We start from the raw sequence: 15,375 nt of genomic DNA on the forward strand, positions 1-15,375 counted from the left end.
TAAAGCAATCGGGGTTAAGTAACTTGCTCAAGGTTACACGGCCAGTTATTTCTGGGTGTGGTGCTGAGTATCTGAGCACGGATTTGATCCAGGTCATCCTGACACTGGAGCTGGTGCTCTTACTCGCTGAGCCACCTGGCTGTCCCTAAGCAATTGGGGTTAAGTAACTTGCTCAAGGTTACATGGCCCGGTGTTTCTGGGTGGGTGCTAAGTGTCTGAGCCCAGGATTCGATCTCCAGGTCTTCTCAACACTGGAGCCTGTGCTCTTACTCGCTGTGCTACCTGGCCGCCCCTAGAGGCCCAGTCTTGCCTCCCACACATACTAACTCTGTGGCCCTGAATAGAAACCAAACCTCTCCCAGCCCAAATTTACCTTCTTGAAACTTTCACCCTTTGTTCTAGTTCTGCCTTTTGGGGTCAAACAAAACAAGTTTGTTCTGTGAAACTGTCTTCCACATGACAACCCTTCAAATACTTAAGGAGAGTTACTGTGCCATTCCTCCCACTAAGTCACCTCTTTTAGAGGCTAAATGTCCTCAGTTTTTAAGCCTATCCTTATTTGGCATACATTCGAGGAGAGAAAAGGTTACATATTTCATAAAGTTCTAAGGCTCTGTTTTAGTAACTAGTAATGTTTTAGAATAACCAGTGAACCAGGGAGGCCATGTCTATTTGAAAAGCATTGAACAGGTGATTTGATTGCTGAAAAGTAAATCCTATTTCATCACTAAGGTGCTGGAAATAGCTAGGCTGTAAGTGAGCCAAGAGGCAAATCCATCACGGGATCATTGATGTAGAGTTGGAATGGCCCTTACGCATCATCCAGTTTAACCCTTTCATTTTACAGAGGAGATGTTACAGACTGAAGCTCAGAGAGGGAAAGGGACTGACCCGAAAGTCACCCAGGTAGTAAGGAGAGCCAGCAATTTTTACCCAGGTACTCTGATTCCTAATGCTACTACCTGAATTGTTTTGTTTTAGGATGGCAGGAAATTAAATAGGCACATAAGATCATTTAAAAGGTAACTTCCTTGGCCATCTCCCTAGCCCCATTACAATCAGCAGGCTTCATTTCTCCAAACTATATGGTTTAATAAATAATAAATAACACTGATCATAAAGGAGATAACATGTGTGAAATTCTGTATAAGCCTTAAGACCTTGCATTAATTTCAGCTGTTATTATTTTTAAAATGCTTGTTCCTACTCTTTTCTTATGGGCCATCCATCCATCCATTTTTCAGTTTCTGGTCATTGCTTAGAACTATGATACTTGTTCATAATAAGAATCTGTGAAGTTTGCAACTTGAGGTGTTTTCTTACTGTACTTTATGGAAATAGTTCCCAAAAGTGCTAAATCTGAATTGCACAAATCCAATTCTAATTTTTGCCTTGACAGACATGATCATTTCAAAGCTGCTTTCTCCTCATTTCTGAGCAATCTTTAATGTACAGCACCTCTTAACTCTGGCAAAATTTTCTTAACCTCTAAGCCCCTCTTATCTAGTAGTGAATAACCTGTGGATCTACTTGTAAATGCAAATGGGGAGTTCCTCACATAAACTAATTCTTTGGGGAATCCTTTTGTAAGGAAAGAATCTTCTTGTAATGAGAAAACTGCAAGCCAAAGATAATTTATTGGTTTTTTTCAGTTTGGCCTTTTATACTCCTGTTTTCCTTAAAGCAAGATGCCTGTATGTATACCATAAATAGAATTCACAGTAAATTAGGAAGATCCAGGGCTTAACTCTGTTATCTCAGTGAAATACTATAAACCAACTATGGCTGTCACCATTTATTACTCTCAAATAAGACCACTAAAGAGATGACAGTAAAAATCAGGTATATCCTCGAGAAGAGATTATTTTAAACAATTGGCTTTTCAAGGATCCGATTTGGTTGAAATATTTATTTATTCATAATTGAAAAATAGGACATGACATGACAGGAAATGAAATTAACATTTAAGACCATCAAAATTGTAACTTCCTGGCTCCTCTTTATCTACCTGTAGTCATCAGGCTATACGCCCCACCCCCCCCAATCCTTAGTTCCTCTGTGCTAATAACAGGTAATAATGGCCATTACCATCCAAAAGAGCCCTTTAGTGGGAAAACTTTGCTTCAATTTATGATGTATCTATTTTCTTAAATGAAGAAAATGGAGAATGCAAAGCATTTTCACTCATATTTAAAAGAAAATAACAAACCAATGAAAAAATTTTAAAATAGAATATGGTAAGATTACAAAATAGAGAGAGTAGAGTTAATCAATGGAGAACTAGTCACTTCTGAGGCATAATTATCTTGGTAATTATAGCTATGTAACTCGTCCAAGTTTAGCTGAATTTAATAATATGTAAATGCATGGTATTGGATTTACTCATGCTCTTTCCATCCTCTTTACTGCTTTTCTATACTCAGTGACCCAGCTGGGATTTGACTTTTATTTTGATATTATTTTGTGAATGCAGTTTTCTCATAAAATATAGTTTCTATTTGGAGCCAGTCAGCCATTTCTTAATTGTGGGATATCAGTGCTTCTGCATTAATACTCGAACAGTGAATCTTGTTGAAAAATAATTTCATGATCATTCTCTGATATCCGGAGTGAACTAAAGCAATCATAATAAAAAGAAGAAAGAATCCACCTGTTTTCTTTCATCCCATACATTATGGAAACAATACATGGGTCGCAGGTGGAGTCCCTCATAAGTTAGTTCTCTGCCACTGGAAGTACTTCAGCAGATGCTAGTTGACTGTCAGAGATGCTATAAAGAGGATTTCCTTATTGGTTGGAGATTCTGCTGACCTTTTAAGATGGCTTACAACTCTCAATTTTAAATTGTTATCTCCTTGGGAACAGATCACAGAATCACAGAATTTAGAGTTGGAAAGACTCTCAGCAGGCTTATACTCCAATAGTCCAATCCATATCTCACCACAACATACCTAATGGGTAATCATCCAGCTTCAACTAATTGAAGACCCTCAATGAGGGGGAACACATAACCTCCTAAGGCAGCTCATTCCATCTATGAGTAAATAAGCTGTTAGGTTTTTCATGACATCAAATCTGATTTTACCACTTTGCAGCTTATACCCCAAATAGAAATGTAGGTACATTTTGCTTCTAAGACAGACAAGTTAGACATGAAACAAGTCATGCAGAAAAGGAACTGACCACTAATATGGGACAGGATCAGAACAACAATGAAAATCTGTGGATACCTTGCCATGGTAATTTTAACATCAGGCACCTTACAGGCAAAACCCCTGGTAACTCCCTTCTAACAGAGTTACAGCTCTGTTTAGAACTCCATGTTTGTCATTGACCAAATAATTCCATATGAAGTACACCCTAAATGAATCTCATTTTCTTTTTCCTATAATCACTGGAAGCTTTTGTAGAGGCCTGTTGATTATATTTCTTGGCGAAGGTACTCCTCATATGATATGCTTTCCCTTTCAGATGCCTATTTTGAATTACGTATCTAAACCACCATGAAGAACTTATCATCATGCTGAGGCCCTGGACTTCACAAGCCATTTGTTTTATGATCTGAGGACTTATGGAACTCTGGCATCTGTTGCCTTTTGTCTCTGATTAGGAGTCAAATTATACTGTGTCCATATGGTGTCTCAGCTATGATGAAATCCAAACTCATACTGAACATTTCCAAATAAACTTTCTGATATACTAAAACTTTGGAAAAGAAGAATATAATTAAATGGAAAACCTTCTTCTCTTCACAAAATATAATCTACTCAGTGGTGATCTTCCTTTCACATTTTTGTTGTATTTCTATATGGGTTTGTTGTGGTGGTGGTTGTTTTTTTTATATGAGTACTCTTGAATGATAAAAGAAAATGTTGAACTCAGACTTTGGAAATTACTGTATAGAAATCTGTGCTTTGGTAAAGTAGGCTTTTGATTTCAGACTGAATCAGTTTTGTAAGGACCAATATCACTAGTAGGCTTGCCACTTGGTGTTTATTTCTTTTTTTTGGACACAACAACAACACAGGAAGCAAAAAAATGAAAAAATATCCCTGTGCAATACTGCTTCTGCTTCTACAGTGACGGTGGTAGAGTGTCTGAAAGGAGGTAGAGGGTACTACGAAGAAAAGTTTTAAAATGATTAACAAACTGTTGTGAAGAGAATAAGATTGAGCTGAGACCTGGGTTCAAGGTAACTTTAGGTGTAGATTTATTGATCAAGCATGTGACTATCTGGAGTATACACTCAAATCAGGCAGCCCTGAATTGGGGTACATACAGTGCTTATAAAGGCAAAAACCACAATTGGGGAGGGGAGCGAGCATAAATAATGACATACAGAAGCCAAGGACAGCCATTGGTTAGATCTATAGCTCAGGGCTAATTTGGGAATAATGGCGCAAGGGTCCAAGGGTACAACCTTCCTTGTGAAAGGGGTCCCTCCTAGAACAGGGTAGAGGGCACAGGGGGAGTGGAATTCCCCAGAACAGGCTGGGGTCATAGAACAGGCCATGGTCATATTCTGGGTGAAGGGTGTGGGGGACCCTACTTGGTCAGCATTCTGGGTGGTCTCTTACATGACCATATAAGACTTACATGACTTGCCCCATGACCTCTGTACAGACTTGCACCATGACCCTTATACAAAATGCTGCTTCAGGGCTTACTAATTTAGGGAAGTACCAATCCAGGGAAAGATAAAGGGGCAGGGGACCTTGCCTTGGGTGATTCACTTTTACCCAGGACTACACCTTTAAGCTGTTACAAGCCATTACAGGGTTTAGGATAGAGACAAAGACAAATATACAAGGGCTTAATGGTGAGCTCCAAATCAGGTGGCATGTGATTTGGGTTTGGGTACAACAAAACTTTAATTTGGCTATTGGTACTCTAATTGAGAGATTCCTGTCCAATGACCATTGAGTGAACATTTTGATGAAGGAGCTGAATCTTATCACTCCTGGAATTCTTGCCACTGTAAACAAAATCAGAAGAAATAAGGAAGTTGAGAAGGGGTGGAGTCAAGATGACAGAGTAGAAACAGGACTTCTACGGGGCTCTGGCTTCCACCTCCTCCAATTCATGTAAAAAAATGACTCTAGACAAACTTTGGAGCTACAGAACCAACAAAATGAAAGAGAGAAGCTAACCTCCTGCTGAAGGCAGTCTAGCAGGTCGACAGGAATGGGCCAGCACAGTGCTCAGGGGGCTGAGTCCAGGCCCGAGTGAGTCTGAGGTTTAGCCTCAGGGTGGGCCTGGCTAGCCACTGGCTGGAGGGACTTCAGATCACCAGCAGCTGTGGTGGTTTCCAGAATTGTCAATTCATAGATGGCAAAGAAAAATTGAGAGGTCAGTTCAGTGTGGGCTTTGGGACCTGGGAATTCAGGATTGTGGTCTAGGTTTTATCCCCTGGAGGGAGAAGCCACTCAGGCACTGTGGCTATGCAGCCACCATCCTATGGCAGCTTTAGCTCCTGGCTTGCAGATGATAGAGGGACCAAGCAACCAGTCTAAGGGGTAATCATGCTTACTTTAACCTGTTTGGATCTGGATTGTGGTGTAGGGTTGAGTCCTGGGGTGTGTGAACAGCTTGCCAGAGCATGTTGAGGCTTTAGAGAGGGCACCCAAGTAAGAGCTTCAGGAGCTGAAAAAACCCCAGCATTTGGGATAAAGCTCCCCTGTCTGGTAGCAGAGTCTTACTGTGGCAAAAATCCCAGGGGTCAAGTGATTGAGTGGCAACATGAGGAAACGAGGGAAGCAAAGCAAACAGAGCAACACAACTTTACACTCCTATTTTGGAGACAAAAAGGATCAAAGTACAGAACAGGAGGAAGACAGTGGAGTCAGAAATTCTGCACCAAAATCTTCCAAGAAAAATTCAAGCTGGTTACAGGCCATAGAGGAAGTTAGGAAGGATTTTGAAAATCAGATAAGAGAAGTGGAGGAAAAATTGGGAAGAGAAATGAGAATGATGCAAGAAAATTATGAAATGAGAGCCAATAACCTGACTGAAGAAAATAACACCTTAAAAAATAGACTAATTCAAATGGCAAAAGAGGCCCAAAAAGCCAATGAGGAGAAGAATGCCTTAAAAAGCCAAATTTGCCTGATGGAAGAAGAATCTCAAAAGCTCACTGAAGAGAATCATTCCTTCAGAGTTAGATTGGAACAAATGGAAGCTAGTGACTTTATGAGAAATAAAGATACTATTAAACAGATCCAAACAAATGAAAAAAAGAAGGCAATGGGAAATATCTCATTGGGAAAACCACTGACCTGGAAAATAGATCCAGGAGAGAGAATTTAAAAATTATTTGACTACCTGAAAGCTATGATCAAAAAAAGAACCTAGAAATCATCCTTCAAGAAATTCTCCAGGAAAATTGCCCTGATGGTTTAGAACCAGAGGACAAAATAGAGGTTGAAAGAATCCACCAATCACCTCTTGAAAAAGATCCCCAAAGAAAACTCCTAGTAATATTATAGCCAGGTTCCGGAGTTCCCAGATGAAGGAGAAAATATTACAAGCAGTCAGGAAGAAACAATTTGAATATTGTGGAAATACGATCAGGATAACACAGGATCTGGCAGCTTTTACACTGAGGGATTGAAGGGTTTGGAATATGATATTCCGCAGGGCAAAGGAGCTGGGATTAAAACCAAGGATCACATACCCAGCAAAACTGAGTATCATGTTTCAGGGGAAAATATGGTTATTCAGTGGAATAGAGGACTTTCAAGCATTCTTGATGAAAAAAACAAGAGTTGAATAGAAAATTTGACATCCAGATACAAGAAGCAAGAGAAGTATGAGAAGGTAAACAGGGAAAAGAAATCATAAGGAACTTATCAAAGTTGAACTATTTGCATCCCTACATGGAAAAATGATAATTTTAACTCATGAAACTTTTATTTTTAAGCAATCGGGTTTAAGTAACTTGCTCAAGGTTACACAGCCAGTTATTTCTGTGTGTGGTGCTGAGTGTCTGAGCCCGGGATTCAATCTCCAGGTCATCCTGACACTGGAGGCGGTGCTCTTACTCGCTGTGCTACCTGGCTGCCCCAGAAACTTTTCTCAGAAATTTATATATATATATATATATACATATATATATATATATACACATACATACAAATATATGTCAATATAGGAGGGTATATGTGCATATGAATACATATGTGTGTGTATATATTGGTACAGGTATACATAGATAGAGGGCATAGGACCAATTTAATAGGAAGGGATGATACTTAAAAGGTGAAATTAAGAGGGGAGAGGAATATAATGGGAGGAGATGGGGAGAGACAGATTGGGGAAAAATCTCTCATACAGAAGAGTCAAGGGAAAGTGGTTACAATGGAGGGGAAGAACAGGAAGGCAAAAGGGAATGGGTCAACCTTATTCTCATTGAATTTGGCTTAGGGAGGGAAAGACATACACACTAAATAGGTTATCTCACCCTATAGGAGAGTAGGGGCAAAGGGGATGAGAGAGAGATTGATGGAAGGGCGGGTAGGCTGGGGGGGGGGGGGGAAGTTGGAAGCACCCACTTCTGAAAAGGGACAGGATCAAAATAGAGAATAGAACAAGTGGGAGGTGGGATAGGATGGAGGGAAATATTGTCTGTCTTTTACAATATATCCACTATAGAAATGTTTTGCATAGTTACACATGTACAACCTATATTGAATTGGTTATCTTCCCAGTAAGGGTGCGTGACAAGGGAGGAAGGGAATGAATCTGGAATTCAAAGCTTTAAAATCAAATGTTTAAAAATATATATATATATATACATATATAAAACACACACACATATATATATATATTATTAATATTATTTTACCTGTAACTGGGAAATAAGATATACAGGCACTGGGGGCATAGGGATCCACTGTGCCCTACTGGAAAATCAGAGGGGGGATGTGTGAAGATATGGGAGAGAGCAGATTGGAGGAGGGGATATTCAGTGTAATTGCTATTTTGGGGTGGTGGGTAGGGGAAAAACGGGGAGAAAATTTGCAACTCAAAATCTTGCGGAAATGAATGATGTAAACTAGAAGTTAATAAAGCATTTGATAAAGGAAAAAAAAAGAAATAAGGAAGTTGAAATTAAATAATAAATATATGCAAAAAGACCATCATGAAAACAGTTATAGTTTAAGTGCCAACATTAGTTGTTGAGGATGGTAGAGATAATCTGTAAAGAACTTAATAATCCCCCCCCCCATAGTAAATCAATCTACACCTTAATACTTAGTGACTTTAGTGGAAAAGGTGGTCGGAGGAGATGAGTATGGGATGAAATATGTGGGGAAAATGTTTCAGGAAAAATGAATGGCTAAAGACTTGTAGATTACACCAAAGTTTCACACTTAGATATTATTTTGCTTTTTTTTTTGGAGGGCAATTGGGGTTAAGTGACTTGCCCAAGGTCACATGGCTAGTTTGTGTGTGTGTGTGTGTGTGTGTGTGTGTGTGTGTGTGTGTTAAGTGTCTGAGGCCACATCCAATCCCAGGTCCTCCTGACTCCAGGGCCGGTGCTCTATTCACTGTGCCACCTAGATGCCCCCTACACTTAGATATTATTAATCTTTTTCTTTCTGCATTTGACGAGTTGTATGGCTCAAAATGGAAGTGAGCTTATCAAGTGGCACGAATGAAAGATGGTTAGCTCCAATTCTATATGGAGATCTCCAATAAATTTTTAAAAGCATTGTTGATGCCTTTTGTTTTTCATTCCACAGCTATATCTAAAAATATCTCATCCCCACTGAAAATCATAACAAATAAAAGCAGTTTAACAAAACTGATTGAGAAAATGACTGTCAGCATATGGTACATTCTATTCCTATAGTTCTCCTCTCCTCCCATCCCCCACTTACCTAGCTACAAAGAGGAGGGGTGTTTCGACATTTATTTTCTAGGACCAAGAGGAGTTATTAGTGCTTGTGAAGCATTGATTTAATTTATATCATTGTAGTGTTTGTGTATATTGTTTTCCTGGTTCTGCTTTCTTCTTTCTGTATTGGTTCATACAAGTCTTCTCATGTTTCTTTGAATTGTTTATATTTGTCATTTGCTAGAAAGCAATAGCATAGCCTTTCCCCCCTTCCCCCCTCCCCTGGCAGCTTGATGGCACAGTCGATATAGTGCCAGGCCTGGAATCAGGAAGACCTGATTTAAATGTGGCCTCAGACATTTATCAGATGTATGACCCTGGACAAATCACTTAACCCAGTTTGTCTCAGTTTTCTCATTTGTAAAATGAGCTAGAGAAGGAAATAGCAAACTACTCCTGTATCTTTGCCAAGAAAACCCCAAATGGGATCACAAAGAGTTGTACACAACTGAAATGACTCAACAGCAACAATAATAGTATATCCCTTATATATTAAAAGAAGCAGTGGAAGACCTCTAAGGTGTGGGCTGAACTGTTTTGAATGATTTAGAGAAAGTCATAGAACAGAATTGCATAGAGCCAGACAGCTGGAAGAATTCTAATGTTTATCAGTGGATGGAGCTGTAATGTTAATGGAATCTGAAAATCTTCCCTGCCCCTTTGTATTGACAAGTAAGCAGGTACTTAGCACCTTGTTTCAAGTTAACACCTTGTTTAAGCTATTTAATTAATACAGTAGTAGTTAACACCTTGGGAGGAAGTTGCTGACATAACAGGAAGGGGCTAGGTATACCGTATATAAGGAAAAACACAAGCTGGACAGACAGTATTTCCTGGGGTAAACATCATGGAGGTAGGGCAGCTGCTTCCAGGGAGAAAGAGAGAGAAAGAAAGAATTTCTCTCAGCCAGCATCTGGAGTTTGGGCTGCTACTACTGAAGACTGACCTGAGAACTGACACAGAACTAGGACTTGCAGTGGCAAGACTTTCAAGGGCCAGCTGGAGCTGCAGAAGACTGAGGAAGCATGACTATGGTGCTGCTATTTTGTACAAATGATGTGGCTTTGTTAATGTGTATAAATATTCTTGTGGATTTGTTAAGCCTTGTCTTCCCAGGAACAGAGACTATGAAGGATTTGAGATAGACTGGACACTGAGCTCCAACGTGGAGCAGCAATTGCACAGAGAGCTGGACAAGGAGCTGGGAATTGTTTGCCTTTGAACTCAGGTGGCAATTGGTTAGATTTGGGCAGTTGCTGGAACCATAGAAGAGGAACCATGGAAGCTGAAAGCCTGCCCCAAGTCAAGATGAAAAGACCTTTCTGTGGGTACTGAGTAGTGACTGATGAAATTGTCTGAGTAGTGACTGATGAAATTATAATTTACTTGTGACCTAGGAGTGGATGGCTTTTGTACTATCCACTACCCCTTAAGAGGGTACTGAGTAGAGGTGGCTAGGTGGTGCAGTGAATAGAGCACCAGCCCTGGATTCAGGAGGAACTGAGTTCATATCTGGCCTCACACACTTAACACAAAAACTAACCGTGTGACCTCAGGCAAGTCACTTAATCCCAATTACCCTCCAAAAAGCAAAAAAAGAGGCTACTGAGTAATGACTGTTGAAGTTGTAACTTAATTTCTCTCCATGGGTGGAGAACTTTGACTTTTGTACTTTGTGACCCTTAAGGAGGCAAGGATGATTATATGATTGAGTTACTAAATGATTGTACTTTGTGGAAAACTATGTGGCCATTTTATTGACAAATTGTTAAGCCATAATATTCTGAATGCTGTACCTTGATTTTCTATGAATATTTTGCTCTGATTTGTTATTGAATAAATAGAGAGTTCGCTATACTATGTAATCAGAACCTTGAAAACTGTATACAGCAGCCCTCCTCTGGAAAGCTGCTCATGTGTGGCTTTACAGGAGCCCCCATACCAATAAAACCACCAAAGATGGTTGCTAGGATTTAGCCAAACCCTTTAATTCATTAAAGCACTAACTATAGGAATGAACCTTTGGTGGAGTGGAAAGAGCCTTGGAGTTGTGAAGGTCTGCATTTCAGTATTGGTTCTGTCAGTTGCTAGCTGTGGGACCTTAGGCAAAGGATGTCCTCTCTGGGCCTCTGTTTTCTCAGCTGTAGAATGTGGTTGAACTTGATGGTCTCTAAGGTGTCTTTAGGCTCTGGCCTTCTCTGAGTCTCTGATCTCTAATATTTGTGATAGGATGAGCCAGTCCATGCTTACCCTCTATAACCTCTTTGTGATTTTATATGATCTAATTAACTCACCTTTCAGCTGTAAAAATGATTTGTTTCTAAACAATTCAGTTAAGCTAAATTTCTTGAAGATTGTTGAATTCAAGGGGAAAGAAATGTGGAAGCCTCAGTTTAAAAAAAATTTAGGAGACAAATATATAGGCATGAATAATCATTAAATCACACACAAAGAGATGGCACGTTTCAGTGATCAGTGTTTTCCCACAAAACAGAATAGGAAAAAAGCTGCTTTTATATATACATACACTTACAATATTTATAGCTAACATGGCTGACATGGCTACAAATCAGCTCATTTCTTTGGCATTAGGTTTGCTTCTATCATGATTGAGCTGTAAATAAAGTGCTACCTTTTTGGAGTTCTGTATACATTTTGCCTTTGCTATCTTAGTCTTATCAGTTTCATAAATGGATTTTGGTCCCTGAGTCACAACTTACTTCTGAGAGCACTACCTGCTCCATTGTTTAAGTAAATTTGTTTTGTCCATTGACTTGACTTTTAATTATAGATTGGTTGCCAACTTTATACTCATAATAAAGTTTGGGAGCATCTCATCTTGTCACCACTTTCATCTTTAACTCTCATATCCTTAAATGTCAAGTCTGAATTTAAGAAAGGACATCTAGTCTATATCACACTGCAGTGTTTAGCAAATTATTGTTTTCAACAATCCTGATTTCTGCAATTCCTCGCTCTTTGATAATAATTCTGCTTTATTTTTCCTTTGCATCACAGAAATGAATTGGGAAGAATTGTAGTTTATTTTAAAAATATATATTTGTCATAGTTAAATGTCTATAGCAATCAGATTTTATTTAATATTTTTATTAATTTATTCATTGATTCTTTTGTTTAACATATTAAGCCCAATGTATAGAAATTATAGATGTAGACTTTTGCTTAATAGGGGAAAACATTTCTAAAAAGTTCAAGCCATTCAACGATGGAATAAACTCCTTCAAGAGGTGATAAATTTCCAGTCCTTGGTGGGATCAAGTAGAAGTTGAATCTCCTGGTTGTGATGTTGACTATTGCTTCTGGGAGATGTGGGAACAGTTGACATTTGTGATACGCTGGTGTTATTAAGTGCCCACTATCTAGCTCATAAGGTTTTCAGGAGTTTCAGATGAAATAATGCATGTAAATTATAATTCCTTTATAATAGTAAGCTATTGCTGTCATTATTACTATTCATATTATTACCCTATGTTGTTAAAGAGAAAAAAAAGAAATATGACATGATCGCTGCCTTTGGTAAGCTTATAGTCTCTTTGGAGGATGAGATACATGTACATATATAAAAATTTAAACTCCAATATGAGGGGTATATGATTAAGTTTACTTGCATTCTTCTTATTAATAATCCTGTTACTAATAAAAACAATCAGTCAGCAAATATTTAGTAAGTACCTCTTATGGGCTTGTTTCCCAGGCAGTGTGCTAGGTGCCCAAGATCCAAAGGCAAAATGAAATAGTCCCTGCCCTCGAGGAGCTTTATTATTATGGTGATTTATGATACTATGCATAATAGTAATGCCTTCATGATCAGTAAATAAATCAACTCTACCTCTCCTATTTCATCTCACTTTATACATTTTTATTAGAATAAGTTGACTGCCTCAGACCAAACTCATAATTATTACAGAAGTACTTTGGGCCTTTTAGCTTACCTGCTAATGGTCCAAGTTATGGCAATAAGTAAAAGATTGGAGAGGTGTGACTGGATGATAATTTAATTTGGTGGTTTTAGTGCACTGCAAGCTAAAGTGGAATTAATAGGGTGATGTGGCAGCAAAACAAAAAACAAAAGTGAATGTGACCTTGGGCTGCATTAAGAGAGGCAGAATGTCTAGAATGAGACTGTGAAAGTCCCACTGTCCTCTGTCTTGGTCAGGCCACATTTGCAGTACTATGGTCAGTACTATGGATGCCACATTTTAGGAAGGACATTGACATCTGGAAAGTGACAGGGGATAATGAAAGGTCTCATCTGCATGCAATATGAGGATTGGTTGGAGGAACTGGATAAATTCATCCAGGAAAAGAGAAGACTTGAAGGAATATGATCGCTATTTTTGAGTATTATTTCCTCATAGGATGTAAGCTCCTTAAAGGATCATAGATTTAGAACTGAAGGAGACTTAAGAAATTTTTTAGCCTAAGTCCCTTATTTTACAGATGAAGAAATTGAGGCCTGGAGGGATTGAGTAACTTGCCTAAGGCATTGAAGTAGTAGCAAAACCAAGATTTGAATTTAGTTCCTCTGACTCCAGATACAGCACTCTTTCTCTGTCTATGTTTACATGAGTGGTTTTCATTTGTGTCTTCTTATCCCTTAGTGCTGAGCACAGTGCCTTGAACATAACAGGTCTGTAATGAGTGTCTTTTTTTTTACTTTTATTTTGAAGTATATAACGGGCTCTCACATGGACACAGAATTAGATTTATTCCACTCGACCTTAGGGGAGTTACTAGGAGCAGAAGGCAGATTTGGGCTTAGAACTAACCCAAAATGGAAAGAGTCTCCTTAGAGGGGATGGGTTTCTCCTCATTGGATGGGTTCAAGCAAAGGCATAGTAACTAACTAACATAGTAACATAGTCAGAGATGTGATGGGGTATAGGTTGGAGAAAATGGCTTCTAAGGTGCATTCCAACTGAGATTTTGTGATGCTGTTAATATGGTTAATTTCCCTTTAACAACCACATACTGACTGTCTGTTGTGTGGGAGTAATAGATTTGAAATGCTTGAAAGTAATTAACAAATACACAGAAGCCATTAGGTAGGTTTAATAATCCAGTCCAAATCCTAAAAATGCTGCATTTGCCTTTAAGGCTTATTCCTAAGAGTATTTTAAGATCAATATCTCATTGATTAATATAGTTGTTATTTTATAGTAGGACTCAGTAATCCTTTTTCATTTTGTTGTTCTGTCCCTTCTTATAGTGTTTATAGGTTATAAATTTAAATCCTTCTGCTTGAAAAGAAAGAGACCCACAGTAGAAATGACTGGTTGGACAGAGCTATCTGTATTATTTTTTGACAGATGCATGCCAGGAAAAAAGAGCGAAATGTTTTTATCTGCCCTTTGTTGCTGCTTATGATGTTTTAAATTTATTTTTATTAAGCCCTCCCAATGTGGTAAGGGATTGATAGAAAATATACAAAGTACTCTGCCCTTGCAACTAGGTGGGCTTTTACCCTGTCTTGCCTAGATCTAGGTCTTTATCTTACTTCTTTTTTTTTAAGCAATCAGGTTTAAGTACCTTGCTCAAGGTTACACAGCCAGTTATTTCTGGGTGTGGTGCTAAGTATCTGAGCCTGGATTCAATCCCCAGGTCATCCCTACACTGGAGCCAGTGCTCTTACTTGCTGTGCTACCTGGCCTCCCCTTTATCTTACATCTTAGCCATCTCCAGACAATGGTACCCAAGAGAACTTCTCCATCTTTCCCTTCTCATTCCCCCTTTGTGTGTCTTCCCCATTAGAATGTAAGCTCTTCAAGGTCAGGGATTGTCTTGCTTCCTTGTATTAGTATCTCCAGCACTTAGTACAGGTCCTGGCATATCATAAACACCTAATGAATGTTTTTTTCATCTATCCCCTCCCCTCCTTCCTTCCTGCCCTCCCCTTCTCTCTAGGTTCCAAGATACTTGTATCCTAAAGGATGATGTCATGGGAAGAGTACTGAATAGGGAATCAGGAGTCATGAAATCACAGAATTTCAGAATTAGAAAGGACCCTGGATTCTAGATCTAATTGATCCTATACTTGAAGAGGAGTTCCCTCTATAAAAGATCCTGAATGGTAAGTCAGTCTGTTCTCATCAACCTTTTAGGGTTGTTAAGGAAGACACATCATGAGTCCTAATATGTTATAGAAGTGACAGCTATCCATCAGTGTAAATGGCTGTTTAGGAAAGCTGTATTGTTTTCCGTAGCAGTTTTAGGAATATGTCACGTAATTAGCCCTCACACATATGAAATGATCACCCACTCTTTGCAGGGGTAATTTACAACTTAAGTGCAGAAGCTGTAGCAGTTAGAAAGGACCTGGATCAGAGGCCAACCTCTGATAATGAAGCCAGACTTCAGATGTTCAATTTGGAGAAGTAGTAATGGAAGGAGAATACCAAAGAATGGTTTTGTGAAGAGCTGAAAGGAGGAGGCAGGAATAAAATAAATACAATAAA

The 15,375-nt window shown here is 38.9% G+C and overlaps 1 long non-coding RNA gene across 1 annotated transcript in view; it reads left to right on the plus strand.

Annotated features, from left to right (window-relative positions):
- LOC138150623 (uncharacterized) overlaps positions 1 to 15,375 on the plus strand; it is a 198,771-nt gene that overhangs the window by 179,609 nt on the left and 3,787 nt on the right. Inside the window, exon 2 of the long non-coding RNA XR_011165597.1 lies at positions 14,825 to 14,990. This is a non-coding gene — a long non-coding RNA (uncharacterized lncRNA). The remainder of the gene's footprint in view (positions 1 to 14,824; positions 14,991 to 15,375) is intronic.

Source organism: Petaurus breviceps, unplaced genomic scaffold, assembly GCF_028583685.1.
Source record: "Petaurus breviceps papuanus isolate PSGF00001 unplaced genomic scaffold, PetGlider_PUasm1.0 90881, whole genome shotgun sequence".
In the NCBI taxonomy this organism is placed as follows: Eukaryota; Metazoa; Chordata; class Mammalia; order Diprotodontia; family Petauridae; genus Petaurus; species Petaurus breviceps.